Below are 13811 nucleotides of genomic sequence, written 5' to 3' on the forward strand. Positions count from 1 at the left end.
GCTACATTTGTTCTAAAGCAAATAGGATTTTTCCCTTGGCTATACACACGTCAGTAGCATAAAGTTTTCATACACAGCAGCTTAATAATTCACATCTAAAATGTCAAGTTAATAATTTAGTAGTGTTTCTCTCTCCTCTACTGAAACCTCTTTTAAAAATAATTTCATTTCTTTCCATAATAGCACACTCCATTCACCCCCATAAGATGAAATAATCCGATACTCTCCACCAATAAAACAAACATCCTGCAACCACTTAAAACAGCAAACAGAAAAATAGACAGCATTTCATCTCAAATATATCAATCAAATAACATCAAAAAATATCCCAAATACCCATATGTGATTATGGTATATCAGCATAGAATTGAAACCATAATGACATTATGGAAATATACTGACATAAATAACGCATTTCTTATTAAGTACAGCACTTACTCAGATGCAGAAGTTCCAGGAATTCAAAGGGCTTACTTTAAAAAGAAAAAAAAGACAAAACCCATAGCGACACTCCTTTAACCAATAATAAACTTTCAAAGACTTTCTAATATTATGCAATCTCCCTTAGCCAGCTCCAATAACTGATAAATGCAGTTTGACCATATATTTAAAATACTATTCTCTATATTTTCACAGCAACATACTTCCAGTGGACAGATCAGATAAATGACTAATTTGATATGCAATATATGACCACATAGCTCACATGTATTTCTGTAATAAGCACCAAACTGCTTTTGATGAATCTGTGTGTTAAAAATAAAAAATTAGGTAATTTTAAACTGTCCTAAAGAAAGATAGATTCTAGACATAAATATCTTACAGAAAGTGTTTTTAATAAAATCCAGTTGAAAAATAAAAAGTACTCCCAACACATCTGAAACCATTTTTATCTTCTATTCTGTAAATGGAAGACAGATAAACCAAAGTGAAATTTATTTGATTTGAAATATAGACCACTTCCAAGCAGAGTAGTCAACCGGAGTGAATTCTTTATTCCTCAAAGAGTATATGTTTATAATGTCAAACTTTTCCGGAATCCTTTAATGCTTATTACTTGAGTGTTTTCTCACAACTTTGGGAGAAAAATATTGAATTATAAAGAACGCTGAAGGATTATTAAAAACAGCTTTAGAAAAGTGAGTTAATAAAGATGTTAAGTGAAAAATTCACCCCAAATCCTTTCCATCTGGCAAAATATACTCTTAAAGTCATCTTAATCATCTTTGTGGAGTTAGTAGATGATCTCAAACACTTCTTGAATTTGGTCTGCTCCCTGTCATTCCTCCCCTTCCCTCAAATTTTCTTCATCTGATTATTGTCTTATCTCCTTCCTTCCGGTCTAAGATGGAAAGGTACCCTATCTCCTGTATTTTGAACCCCAACCTTTTTATAGTTTCTGACCTTCCTCCATCAGTTAGAATAATGAATGTTAATTGTACAGATTCATATGCATTCTGCTCTTTATTTTTATTAAATCTTTTTTTTCTCTCTTAATTAAAGTACAGTCAATTCTTGTTACTCACGATAGTTGTATTCTATAAAGTTACCTCAAAGTAACTCAGCAAATATTACTCAGCAAATACTGAACCATTTCTCCTTGCGGGAACACAGGGATAGGGTTTCAGTGAGCTTCTTATCACAACCTTTTCATGTGTGCTTTTGTTTAAAGACACCTTATTCAATGTACTGCTGATTCATTAGCTCCAAGCTCACAGCCAATAGCCCTGTGAATAATGCCGGAACAAACTTTATCTAACACACGTGCTTTCTCTGGAAAGCATACCACAGCCTTCTTGTACTCAAGAACATGAAATAGCACTTTAGCACTAGGCTTGGCGCCATTTTAAACAGCAAAATTACCAATAAAAATGCAAAAACGATGTCATTGATAAATGCAAAAAAGGGATACTTGTTCACAGTAGGAGAGCTGAAGCAAGAAGCAGACTTTGTTCGCTCAGCTGGGAACATGCAAAGGTGGTGACTCCAATTTTCTGCCACCCTGTGCACATCCGTTAATGACCACGCAAACACCACAAGTACGGATTTAGGGGTTACAAATAAATTCGAAAGCAGAGAATCTAGGAATAATGAGGATTGATTGTAATACATGTTTGTGATAAAGCCACTGTGTAGCTAAGGATCTTACTTGAGTCTAGAATACTCCTAGTTTCTGGTTCTGATCAATAATGTTTGGTAATTCCTTATGTTGGGAAAAGAAGTGAGTTTACAAGAAGTTGAGGTCCTTGTAAGCAGACAGGAATCACACCAGTGATATCTGGGCTACTACTCTTTTTTTTTTTTTAACTCACTTTATAGCCCTCGGTAGAGTGCCTTGGCATCACACAGCTCACAGCAACCTCCAACTCCTGGGCTTAGGCAATTCTCTGGCCTCAGCCTCCTGAGTAGCCGGGACTACAGGCGCCCACCACAAGGCCCAGCTATTTTTCTGTTGCAGTTCGGCCTGGGGCCAGGTTTGAACCAGCCACCCTCAGTATATGGGGCTGGTGCCCTACTCACTGAGCCACAGGTGCCGCCCAGTTACTAAACTTAATGTAATTCCATCTGCATCCATAGACTGAAGTCTAGAAAATCTGGTTTTATAAAGAACAATATAAACAAAACTTATCTCTGATTCTCTTCTATAGCTTTTCTATATGTTTTTGCCAAGAATCATACAATACATATATAAAATTGGGTCTTGTGTTTTTGTTGTATCTCTAAAATTTTGCCAGTTGTGTTCTCATAATTGATCAGAGGCTGCTCCAATCAACTAAGTGATGGTGTGAATTCACTTGTGAAGAAAAAGCGGACTCAGTAATGGGGCCAGGCCTTGCAGGAACTCAAACTCAGCCATGTAACCCTACCAAGGCCCTACCAAGACTAGAACATAAATATAATAAGAATGAGAATGTCTTCCAGAGTCACAGACACTAACAAGTACCTTGTTGCCCTCTCAGTGGCAGGAATGCATTATTCTAATTCCTGGGTACCATCATTTGACTCAGCTACTCACTGGGGATTTTTCATATTCTACCTTCACAGCTCAACTGAGAAACTCTTTCACTCTGCCCTTTGCTCAACCTCTTAACAGGAATAATATGATTGTCTATTAACACTTCCATCCTGTTAGACAGAATTTTTACTCCACAGCATTTTATAGGCCACTAGCAACTTGACACATTCCATTGGCTGCTCTCTAGATCCCATCTTCTCTCAGTGTGGCGGGGCATAACCCAGGCATGGTGTGAAGAAGCCACACCAGAAAAATATTTGTTCACCTTAAGAATCTAAAGAAAAAGGCAGTTTAAACCACAATAAGTAGAAGTAATAAAATAACAAAGATAAAAGCAAAAATCAGTGCGATAAAAAAATAGACATCAGAGAAAAGTTCTTAAACCAAAACCTGGTCTTTGAAGAAATAAAAAATGTTGATAAACTTCCACCTATGATGCTCAAAAACGTTTAAAAGACAGAAGACACAGACTACCAACATCAGGAATAAAGAAATGGATATTTTCTTATCATGTTTTCAGTATTTGTAGGATGTATATTGTGGAAAATATTGTGAATGCTTTATACTAATAAATTTGACAATTGAAGAAATGACAAAATCCTTAAAAGATGGAAATTGCCAAAAGTGAGTCAGAAGAAATAGAAGATCCGAATAGCACCATATACTCTTAAATAAATTAATTTTTAATTAAAAATCCATCACATAGAAATCTCTAGGCCCAAATGGTTTCATTGCTGAATTCTATAAAACACTCAAGGAAAAAAACCAATACCATTCTGCAGAAACTATTTCAGAATTTCTCTAACTCAAATTAAGAAGACAATTTTCTCTCAATTAATTTATAGAATCAACACAATCCAAATCAAAATTCTAGCAGACTTTTTAAAAATAAAATAAAAAGCTGATTTTAATTTCATGTACACATACAAAGGATACACAGGAGCCAAAACAATTTTGAAAAAGAATATAGTTGGAATACATACACCACCTCATGTCAAGATTTACTATAAAACTATAGTAATTAAGAAGTGAAGTATAAGACAAAGATAAATAGAACAAAATGGAAAGTTCAGAAATAGACTTATGCATATGTGATCAATTTATTTTCAATAAAGGTGCCAACATAATTCAACAGGAAAAAAAGATAATCTTTTCAACAAATGGTACAAGAACAATTAGATATCCATGCTTAAAAAAAAAAAAACCTTACTTTACATCTTACATAAAAATTAAAATAGAATATTGTCCTAAATATAAAACTAAACCTATATAACTTCTAGAAGAAAAACTAAGAGATTTTCTCCACAACCTTGGGATAAGCAATGATTCTCAAGAACAGATAGAAAAACTATAAAATGTTTCTTTTTTAATTTTTTAATCTTATTTTTTTAGAGACAGAGTCTCACTATGTTGCTCTAGGTAAAGTGCCATGGCGTCACAGCTCACAACAACCTCCAGCTCTTGAGCTTAAGCAATTCTCTTGCCTCAGCCTCCTGAGTAGCGGTGACTACAGGTGCCCACCACAACACCTGGCTGTTTCTTTGTTGCAGTTTGGCCGGGGCTGGGTTTGAACCCACCACCCTCCGTATATGGAGCTGGCGCCCTACTCACTGAGCCATAGGCGATTAATATGAGAGTGCCAACAATTAGGTTCCAATGTTTGCATTTGTTAGGTAAAGCCCCTGCTACGTAGTTGTCTCCTGTGCCCAGAAGGTGTGGCATATACCCTTATGTGGTGCCCATTTGGTGGGAGCACAAGAATACAGCTCCCTTCTCCCCTTCCCCCTCCCCTTAAGAGTTATTAAGTAATCACACTTAAAATTTAAAATATATACACTTAGAGAGATACCAGTAATAATATGATTAAGAATTCAAAGGATACACATCAACCAGAACCCTCATATTTTGTTAGTAAGAATGTTAAAAGTGTATAACCATTTTGGAGAACAGTTTGGTAGTTTCTCATATAAAGTTAAACACCACTCACCATATGACTCTGTGAACCAGCAATTCTGTTCCTATCTATTTGCCCAAGGAAAATTAAAAATGCCCACACAAGCCTTCTAAGTAAATGTTTCTGGCAGCTTTATTCATAATAGCCAAAAACTGAAAATATCTAAATGTCCACCAACTGGTGAGTAAATGAGCAAATTATGGTATATTTATGCCCTGAAATGATGAAAAGGCATAATCCTGGACCATTACGTGACCTGAAATTGCCAGACGCTAAGAGCACACACTGTACCATGGAAAATTCTAGAAAAGACATATCTATGGTGACAGAAAGCATTTCAGTAATTGCCTATGGCCAGTGGGAGGAAGAGGGTAAATGAGGGAGGGAACAGGGCAATCTTCAGGGTGGCATAAATGTTTATGTCCTGATTGTGGTGACAGTCACACACTAAAATGGTGCATTTTATTGTATGTAAATTATATCTGAATAAAAATGGTTTAAAGAAAGAAAAAGTGGGGAAGAACTCCTTGAATGGGGCTCTGGGTACGACAAGCATTTTGAGCTTGGCCAATCTATCCAGCATAAAAGCTCAACAGATTTCACTCAAAAATCCTTACAGCAGTCAAGGAAAATTTTCTAATGTTCAATATCAAAGTAATTACTAATATTTTGGTATTAAAATTGCACAAATCTCTGTTCCTTTTTTATTAAATACCTAATATACAATTCTAACTGTGGAATTTAAATTATAGAAAAGTATTTACAGCTTTTAAAACTAGAATAGCATTCAAGAAATAAAAATTAAAGGGTGTAGTATGTACATTTTTTAAGACTTTAAAATTTCTTATTTACCCTTTAGGATGTAAGAGATTGAAGTTATTCTCAGTGGTTTTAATCTCTTCATATCTACTAGGTCCTTCCGACCAATTTATCAAAATCTTCAACTCTCTTCCAGTGAAAAAATTAAAAAAAAATAAAATAAAAACTGTTTCCCCCTGGATTCACTGGCCTCTTAATGATCTTCTGTTCACAAATAAGATTCCTCAAAAGAGTAGTTCATGCCTATCGGCCCTACTTTCCTACCCTCTGTTTATAGTTCATGACAATCTGGTAACTGTCACCACAATGTACCCTCACTTAAATCAACAAGACTTTGCTACTTTTTGAACTCCAAGACTGTATTTCCATTAACTTTCTTGGGTTCTGTGCAGCACGTGGCCCCCCTCAGTCATTTCCTCCCCTTGCAGCTGTCTCCTCTTTTCCCTTCCATAGTAGCATTTTCTCAGCTTTTCCTCCGCCCTCTGACTCCCCTCCTTACTCTCCTTGCAGGCTCCTCTACCCCCACCACCCTTTAGATGCTGGCTTTCCTTGGGGTTCTAACCATAGCCCCTCTTCCTTTTTACCTACCTGTACTTCTCATACTGTGAATACGCAAGATAAATATGGATAATTGTATCCAAATTTTTAATCTAGTAATTAAAATACTATTTTTAGATTAAAATAAGCATGGATGTAGCATAAAAAATGCAAACTTTGAATGAAGAAACCTAGAAGTGTGGATATCCACATCCTATCACCCATGAAGTTCAGACAATTCCAACTCCTTACAATCCCTCAGATTCTTTTTTCTCCACAGGCCTTTGTTGCTGTCATTTATCACCTACCCTACTACAATTATCTTCTACCTTAACACTCACTCTCCAATTTTTCCCTACCATGATCTTCCACACTTTGACCAGAAGGGCCTTTATTTAAACCTGTTTCTATTCTACCTGAAAAGCTCAGACAGCCCCATCTCCTACAGACTAAAGTCCAAACCCTACAAGTCTGATCTGTCCACTTATCGCTCCTGCCTCATTTCCCACCATGTCCTTCATTCTTTTCACAGGAGCGGCAGCATCTTACCTCCAAGCAGCTGCCCGGTGAGAGCTGGGAAGGCACACTGTCTTCTTCACTCCCACAGATAACACGGGGATCAGGGCAGCTCCCGTTCCTCCTCCATCTTTCAACCCCAGGCCTGCAGGAAAACTAACAACATATCTCAGTGGAGAGAATAAAGTCCAATAGAGGAGATTTACAAAGGTCCTTATTTAAAATCATGAAAATAAAAGGGAGCTTAAAGTGTATGCAGTCCAAATCCTATGTTCTTTAGTCAAGAAAAAACAGTAAGAGGCTTGTGCAAAGTAAGGTAAGATTCATTAGGAAAAGTTCCCAAGCAAAATTATTGTTCTCACTTTCCCATAAGGCATTTGTAGAAAAGTGCCTGTTAGGGTAGCGGTAAACAAGTCCAGTTTGACATAATCTGTATCTGTCTACGCCAAATTAAGTAACTATCTGAGTACTTGGTACCAAAACTAGATTTGGCCTTCATTGTCCAGGTAATTAGAGCCTTGTGAATTTTGTTTTTGCTTGAAATCATCTTCAGGGGTCCTCAAACTGCAGCCTGCGAGCCACATGAGGCGGTGTGATTGTATTTTTCCCGTTTTGTTTTTTTACTTCAAAATAAGATATGTGCAGTGTGCATAGGAATTTGTTCATAGTTTTTTTTTTTTTTTACTATAGTCCAGCCCTCCAACAGTCTGAGGGAAAGTGAACTGACCCCCTGTTTAAAAAGTTTGAGGACGCCTGATCTAAGTGATTGTCCTAATTCTCTACTTCACTCTAATACATGGGCTTCGCTATGAAGTGTAAATTTCAAATGCTACAACTTGGAGACAGATACCTCCTTCTTTAGAGCCTATTAAAATTTCTGAGGACCGGGTGTGGTGGCTCATGCCTGTACTCCTAGCACTCTGGAAGGCCGAGGCAGGTAGATTGAGCTCAAGGGTTCGAGACCAGCCTGTGCAAGAGCAAGACTTCATCTCTAAAAACGCAGCCCCAGCTTCTCGGGAGGCTGAGGCAAGAGAATCGCTTGAGCCCAAGAATTTGAGGCTGCTGTGATCTATGATGCCACAGCACTCTACCGAGGGCAACAAAGTGAGAGACCCTGCCTCAAAAAAATAAGAATAAAATAAAATTGAAATTATTATTTTAATAATAAGCCTTCAGAGGCTAATCAGGTGGCAGATGGGGGCAAAGATGTCTGAAAAAGAAATATCAAAAAGTAACAGACTTGTCAGCAAACTAAACCTAGAAAACCTATAAAATCTGCAACTTGACTATGAAGGGTAATTCTAACTTGATGAACTAACAGCTCTCAGGAAGCTTACTTGCCTGCTCTTATTATCTGAACACATCAGGAAATTTTCCAAAACTGCCGTGCAGGTCATTTATTCATTCTGTTACCTATAGCAAAGAACAGTGTGCCTACAAGAGAACCATGGGAAAACCTCGTTATCACTCTTCTGTCACCTCTCCAAACATCCAGAACAGGTTATAGTCTCTCTTACTGTTCATGTCATTTAATAAAAACAGTGGTGCATTTTAAATAGTTCATAGCATCATCCTTTCATCTCTGAGATGGTTGGGACACTGTGCCTCTGACCTCCCCATTCAGGACTGTATAATTTAATAATAAAGATCGTAAATGTTTAGTGTCTTTTCATCTGAAATAAATGCCTTAAGGGATTTCATTTATTTTTATTTCACTTCTGAAACATTTCAAGTCTACAAACACAGAATAGAAAAATAATCCTCCCATATCCCTACCACCAAGAGTATGTTACTTCTGCCACATTTGCTTTGACCTCTACCTACAGAGCCAATTATCTACCTAGCCCCCTCTCTCCCGTTTCCACTTCTGCAAAAGTAGATCACCATTATAAAGACTACATATCATTTCCATGAGGAAGAAGAGAAACTGGCAAAGGAGAAGAGCAAGGAGAGGTGTTTTCGTATGTTACAAATTTGTTATAATGAATACATTATTTTATTAGTAATAAGAAACAATTAAATAAAAATTAAAACTACAAAGGTGTCTATAATCCCAGTACTTTGCATGGCTGAGGCAGAAGGAATACTTCAGGCCAAGAAGTTGAGACCAGTCTGGGCAACATACTAAGACCTTGTCTCCTAAAAAAGCAACAAAATTTATGCGGCACACCTGTAGTCCTAGCTACTTAAGAGGCTGGGGCAAGAGAATTGCGTGATCCCAGGAGTTTGGACTGTAGTGAGCTATGATGATGCCACTGCACTCTAGCTTCTAAAACTAAAAAAATTAAAATTAAACTATAATGTTATCTTCTTATTTTAATATTTGAAGGAGAACAGATGGAAAATGTTCTTGAATAATCACATTGTACCACTGGGGACATATGTGTAGATAGACCCGATTTGCTCTGCAGAGGCAGGAAGTGTACAATCGGGGCCACTCCCACCGTCTAGGAAAGTGTCCTTCCCTCCGTGGGCAACGGGTAAGGCCTATACGCTCCCTTGGTTCTCTCTGCCTGCAGGTGAGTCAACTCTTGATCTCACTGACATGCTAAAGCATCCATCAGTCTACATTGCCAAAATGTGTCAGGGGCCATTGCTCCTTTAGCAAAGTACGGGGCCATCAGCAACCTGGTAAAAGCAGTTTTTAAAAATTGGAGGAAAAGGAGAAAAGAAGCTGTGAGGACTCAAGCATCAGCTGGAGGGATTTCATTGCTAGAATGCAGCCAGGCTCCACAACATGCAGATATCCTCTAGAATTTGGAAAAGAACCATCAAAGCCAAGTGATGCACATCCAGTATAATGGTGGCACGGTGGAGCTTCAGGTGATATTTGCAGACAGAAGAAGTCAACTGACAAGGAATCAGACTTTGAGTATGTGGACCAGTTTAAGGAATCTTTGCTTTATTTATCAACCACAACAGAAAATGAAAAGTACCATGGCACACGTAAAACATTCTTCTGGTCATGACAGAAGGGAAAACCATAATTCATATCAGGGGACCTCCTCTCCAGAAGACATATATGTAGAGCAAGAAAGATCCCCATGGGATAGAGATTACTATGATTATAGCAGGTCAGACCATGAGCATTAGAGAAGAGGACATCCTCACGATGGTAGCATGGTGTCATGAAATAGAGACCGAGAAACACGTAGAGAAAGAGAAAGAAATGCAGATCAGAAAAGGTCGTGGAAATCTCCATCTCCTGGGAGAAGAAGCCCAGAACCATCAGTAACCCAGAGTTCCTCTGCTTAGGATGAACCTCCTGCAAAGAAGAGAAAAGATGAGCCGGATCCTCTCCTGACTCGCACTGGTGGAGCATACATTCCCCCTGCAAAGCTCAGGATGATGCGAGAACAGATTACAGATAAAAACAGCTCAGAATACCAGAGGATGAGCTGGGAGGCCCTAAAGAAGTCGATCAATGGTCTTACCAACAAAGTCAACATTTCCAATCTAAGGTTTATTATTCAAGAGCTTTTTCAAGAAAATATAGTTCAAGGAAGAGGTCTGCTGTCCAGATCTATTTTACAAGCACAACCTGCATCTGCAATATTCACCCATGTCTATGCAGCACTAGTGGCAATTACCAACTCAAAATTTCCACAGATTGGCGAATTAATCCTCAGAAGGTTAATTCTTAATTTTCCAAAAGGATATCGAAGAAATGAGAAGCAACTTTGCCTGACTCCTTAAAAGCCCAAGTGCCCATTGATCCATGAATGGATTAATAAATTGTGGTATATGTACACCATGGAATATTATGCAGCCTTAAAGAAAGATGGAGACTTTACCTCTTTCATGTTTACATGGATGGAGCTGGAACATATCCTTCTTTTTTTTTTGTGATTTTTTGGCCGGGGCTGGGTTTGAACCCACCACCTCCGGCATATGGGACCAGCGCCCTACTCCTTGAGCCACAGGCGCCGCCCAGGAACATATTCTTCCTAGTAAAGTGTCTCAAGAATGGAAGAAAAAGTACCCAATGTACTCACCCTTATTATGAAACTAATGTAGGACCTTCACATGAAAGCTATAACCCAGTTACAACCTAAGAATAGGGAGAAAGGGGAAAGGGAGGGGAAGGAGGGGGGAGGGAGGGGGAAGGAGGGGGATTAATGGGATTACACCTGCGGTGCATCTTACAAGGGTATATGTGAATCCTAGTAAATGTGGAATGTAAAGGTCTTAGCAAAATAACTAAGAAAATACTACAAAAGCTATGTTAACTAATGTGATGAAAATGTGTCAAACAATCTACAAACCAAGTGTATGGTGCCCCACGATCATACTAATGTACACAGCTATGGTTTAATAAAAAAAAATAAATAAAAAATAAATAAAATTTGTGGCACATGTTATTAACCAAAATGTGGCGCACGAGGTGTTATGCTTAGAGATGCTCACTTTGCTCCTGGAAAGACCAACAGATGATAGTGTTAAAGTAGCTATTGGTTTTCTCAAGGAATGCAGCCTGAAATTAACACAAGTGTCACTGAGAGGAATCAATGCTATATTCAAATGCCTTCGAAACAGTCTGCATGAGTATGAAATCGATAAAAGAGTTCAGTATATGATTGAAGTGATGTTCGCTGTATGGAAGGATGGATTCAAGGACCACCCCGTTATCCTAGAAGGACTTGACTTAGTGGAGGAAGATGATCAGTTCACCCATATGCTCCCTTTGGAGGATGATTACAATCCCGAAGAGGTACTTAATGTGTTCCAGATGGATCCTAATTTTATGGAAAATGAAGAGAAGTACAAAACTATTAAGAAGGAAATTCTTGATGAAGGAGACAGTGATTCAAACACAGACCAAGATGCTGGAAGTAGTGAGGAGGAAGAGGGAGAAGAAGATGAAGAAGGACCAAAAGTGACTATTCATGACAAAACAGAAATTAGTCTGGTCTCATTTCATCATACAATATATCTTGCTATTCGGTCAAGTTTAGATGTTGAAGAATGTGCTCACAAATTGCTGAACATGGAATTCCCTGAAAGTCAAACCAAAGAACTCTGCAACACGATACTTGATTGCTGTGCTCAGCAAAGGACATATGAGAAATTTTTTGGCTTATTAGCTGGGAGATTTTGCATGCTAAATAAAGAGTACATGGAATCCTTTGAAAGTATATTCAAAGAACAATATGATACCATCCATTGCTTAGAAACAAACCAATTGAGAAATGTTGCTAAGATGTTTGCTCACCTTTTATACACTGATTCACTTCCATGGCATATTATTGAATGTATAAAACTGAGCGAAGAAACCACTACATCCTCCAGTAGAATTTTTGTAAAAATATTTTTTCAGGAACTATGAGAATACATGGGTCTCCCTAAACTTCATGCAAGATTAAAAGATGAAACTACAGCCATTCTTGAAGAATTATTACTTGAAGATAATCCAAGAAACACTGGTTTTGCTATCAACTTCTTTTCTTCAATAGGTCTTAGGGGTTTAACGGATGAATTGCATGAGCATCTCAAAAATAAGCCAAAGGTCATCGTGCACACGAACCAGATGTTGAGAAAAATAACTCCTCCCCATCCTCTTCCTCTTTCAGCTTCCTCCTCTTCAGAGGCTGACTCCTTCGACTCTGATTCTGACCAGCAGCTCAGAGTCTTCCAGTGAAGAGAACGATTCTTCATCTATCAGCAGTCACTGCTCTGCCTCAGCAAAGATACAAAGTAGAAGAGATAAAGGAAGACCAGAAGTAAAGAAGTAGACAAATTGATCAGGAGCCTACGAACAAATGATAGAAAACATGAAGAAAGAAGATTACAACACAGGCACCAGGAAACAAGAACTGAGAGAGACAGAGGGTCAGAAAAACACAGAGATGGAAATTCAAGAGATTCAAGTGGGAGAGACCCCATAACAAAGTACATGTTGGACAGAAGTGTTCCCCCTGAGGGAAATAATGACAGTGGAGTTGTGACTGACGGAGATCAAGAAATGCACAGAGATTTGGAGAATAAACGTGGTAATCACAAAAAGAAAAGAGAGAGAAGAAATTCTTACTCTGAAAATGAGAAGCACAGGCATTGAAATAAGGACAGTGAAAATTTTAGAAGATGAGATAGATCAAAGTCAAGAGAAACAGACAGAAAGCATGCAAGCTCTAGAAGTGATGAAGACAGATATCAGAATGGTGCAGAGAGGCACTGGGAAAAATCTAGCAGATACACTGAACATTCCAGAGACGCAAGGAAAAAATCAGCATCAGCGAAGAGAAAAGTCTCCCACAAAGCCAAAATAATTCTACAAAATGGCATAAACTAGGCATGCCTTATGTTAGGTTGAAACAGATTATTTTTTACATTGATCGGTGAACTTTGTAGAGAATTCTTGTACAAAGGACTGATTTGTATTTGTAAATTTTAAAATGTTTTCTTTATAACTTGTTTTATAACTGATACATCTCAAGGCTCTTCCTATAAAATTATTTGAAGTGAACAGTTTCACCAGAACAGAAAAAAAAATGGAGGAAAAACAGTCTTTTTAACGAATGATGTCAGAACATTAGACAATCATAGGAAAATATCTTGACCTAACTTCACAGAGGAGAAAAACTTCATGACCTGGGGTTAGGCAAAGAGTTAATAGACGTGACACCAAAGACAGGATCTCTAAAAGAAAAAAACCAATAAACTGAACTTTACCAAAATTTAAAAAACTTTTGCTCTGAGAAAAACCTGATAAAGAGGATAAAAAGATGAGCCACACATTGGGAGAAAAGATTTGTAAATTGTATAGCTGACATAGAACTTACCATCCAAAATATATCAAGAACTCACTAACTTAGGAGTAAAAACACAAACAATCCAATTAGAAAGTAGACAAAAGATTTTACTAGACTTTATAAGAACAGCAAATAAGCACACACAAAAAAAGCCTCTGTATCTTTAGCCATCAGGGAAATATACATTAAAGCTACAAGGAGACACCACTGCATACCTGTA

The 13811-nt window shown here is 37.8% G+C and overlaps 1 pseudogene; it reads left to right on the forward strand.

Annotated features, from left to right (window-relative positions):
• The first annotated feature begins 9767 nt into the window (after positions 1 to 9767).
• LOC128572000 (pre-mRNA-splicing factor CWC22 homolog) lies at positions 9768 to 13108 on the forward strand (annotated as a pseudogene).
• The last annotated feature ends 703 nt before the right edge of the window (positions 13109 to 13811 follow it).

Source organism: Nycticebus coucang, chromosome 19 (assembly GCF_027406575.1).
Source record: "Nycticebus coucang isolate mNycCou1 chromosome 19, mNycCou1.pri, whole genome shotgun sequence".
NCBI classification, from domain to species: domain Eukaryota; kingdom Metazoa; phylum Chordata; class Mammalia; order Primates; family Lorisidae; genus Nycticebus; species Nycticebus coucang.